This window comes from Castanea sativa, chromosome 5 (assembly GCF_040712315.1).
Source record: "Castanea sativa cultivar Marrone di Chiusa Pesio chromosome 5, ASM4071231v1".
NCBI lineage: Eukaryota > Viridiplantae > Streptophyta > Magnoliopsida > Fagales > Fagaceae > Castanea > Castanea sativa.
The window spans coordinates 5,834,945-5,837,600 of NC_134017.1; the positions used below are offsets into that span (position 1 = coordinate 5,834,945).

At 40.0% G+C, this 2,656-nt stretch overlaps 1 pseudogene; it reads left to right on the forward strand.

Annotated features, from left to right (window-relative positions):
* Nucleotides 1-1,086: 1,086 nt before the first annotated feature.
* LOC142634298 (L10-interacting MYB domain-containing protein-like) lies at nucleotides 1,087-2,656 on the forward strand (annotated as a pseudogene).

Here is a 2,656-nt window from a genome sequence, read left to right on the forward strand (position 1 = left end):
AAACATCAAAATTTCAATTCAAGTTCGAACACAGAGAATTGATGCGTACCTTTCGTCGGAGTAGCGCCGACCTCTATCTCCGTATCTCAATACCTCTAGGACGTTTTATCGTATTTAACTTTGAATCCCTGAACAAAAAATAGATTTTTTTACCAAAACTAAGCCAATTGTAACAGAGACCAACAAAATCCTAAACTAAAATTAGTATATATAGATATATATTCAAAGAATTTTCAAATGGAGATTATAACAAAACCCTAGAATCACGTGCACACACATTCAAAGTCAAAGCTTTAACTCGCAAAACAGATCTAGAATATTCCGAAAATTCACGAAAATAGGAGAAACTTATCCCGAAATCACAAGAAAGTTTCAAAACCGAATCAAAACAACAAAAACACATAGAGAGAAAGAGAGGAAGAGAGAGAAGAACGCACCTGAAAAACCCAAAAAGGGATGGTAATGGCCGGCCATACGAATCTTTAGTGAGGCACAAGATTTTTTTTTCTCCTTCGCTTTCTCTATTTTGTAGTGTCGCTAGGGTTTTTTTAATTGCAATGTTTTTTTATTTTATTTTAACCAGTTTTTTTTCTTTTAATATATCAAAAAGGCTGTCAAACAGTGTCAAGTGACCATTTGGATCCGGATTATTGCTGCGTCGATGCGTTTACGTTTGTGAATTGCTGGGACCAATGTTGTACAGTAGACACAAAAATGATGAGGGGAAACGCAGGAATGAAAAAAGCTAAACGCAAGCTTAACGCACCATTTCATTAAACAAAAATGCGTGTTGGGTACTGTTCATGGACACCTTCAAAGCCAGCAAAATTCAATTTGAAAGAGCTGGAACAATTTTGAGACGCACCGTTTCATTAAAAACTCCAAGGCGTGCGTGTACTATTCATGGGGTGTCCATGTAGCCTTCGCTCAACAATCTGTGATGAAAACGGTGCGAGACGGTGCGCACAGCTTCCATTTGATCATTGTACAAGTACAGCTCCATCTGATCAAAACGGTGTGCTCTATTCAATGAATCTTTTTTTCTCTTCTTCAGCTTTCTTCTTTTCTCCCAACTACCGTGGCAGAATGTCTTCAAAGGTCTTCAATGCTCCGTCCGAATCCTTTTCAATGAATTGCACCTACCCACCAACCACAAAACCATCAAAACAGAGCACACACGATAAAAGAAAACCCATTACGCGGAACTCTCTGAAAAGACCCCCTCTATTCTTCCTTTGCGCGAGCGATTCTTCTCTCCGCTTGGGACATCGTTGCCGCCACTGTGGGTCTCTACATTCACGGGTAAGTTGTGTCTAACTTCTCATGCTCTCTCATCTGTTGGTGTGGTTATGTTGTGATCCATGAGGCTTTATCAATCTGTGGTTTTTTTTTTTTTTTGTTCAACGGTTATGTGTGGTGTTTGTGTTCAACATTTGTGTGTGGTTCTTTTGTGTTTTCCATGACATTATAATCTGGGTTTCTTGATCCTTCGTGTAATACCACATGTAAATTCTCTTCCTACCTCTGTTGTATTTGGATATATGTGAGTTTACTTTACATTTTTCATGTGGGCATGCCTAACTGATTATATGATATGCACATGAACTGTTTGTTGAAATGCCTCAATAAGTATAGAAGAAAGTTGTAGCCAAAATGGTTAAGGAGAAATTGAAGGACGGTGGTAGTAATGATCCGAAAGTTGACTGGAAAGACCTTAAGGAACTACAAGCTTTTTGTGAGTTCTGTGCTGTTCAAGTCCTAGAAGGCAAAAGGAACGGAGGATTTCTGACCAAAACTGGGGTTGATGCAGTGATTCAGCAGTTGGGTGACATGGGAAAAGTGGTGACTTACCTGCAAATTAAAAACAAATGGGATCATCTGAAAAAAGGGTAGAGGCAGTATAACGAGTGTTTTGACAATGAGACTGGGTTGGGTTATGATGCTAGCACTGGGCTGCTTCAGGCCAGTGATGAGTGGTGGACCCGAAAGATTGCAGTTAGTTCACTTTACATGATTGTGAAAAACTTTACTGTCTACAACTATATTATTGTGTTCTAACTACTAGTTCTCCACATGTAGGCATGTCCCAATGCAAAAACCTTCAAAAATAAACGTTTGCCGAATTGTGAGTTGATGAACATCATGTATGGAGGCATGGTTGCAACAGGGAAAAATGCATTCTGCATAAGTGGTTAAATGCCAAAGGAAACCACCGAAGGGTCTTAGGACTCCGCTGATAGCACAAAATTTGTTGACCCCCAATGTGAACCCTTTGTGAATGTTGATGCAATGGAGGTTGAAGGTCCATCATTGTCAAGGGCAGGACCGACAGTGACTAAAAGGAAAGGCTTGGCAACCAGTGTCCACCTTTTCAAGCCAATTTGCAAGAATCAAAAAAAAAAAAATGTTCAGTTGCGCAAGAGATGTCCGTACACCATTTGCTTCCACAGCAACTACTCAGGTTAAAGCAATTTTGGACATGGTGTTGAGTCTTCCCAGGGTACACTCGGGTCATTACCTTCATCTGTTCAACACCCTCTACTTCATGGAAAAAGAGTAGGGTAGGCACATGTTTGCAGCACTTTGCGATGACAAGGACGTCCAGCTGAAGTGGCTACAAAATGAGTACCAAAGGCACCCTAAATTTCATTTTTAG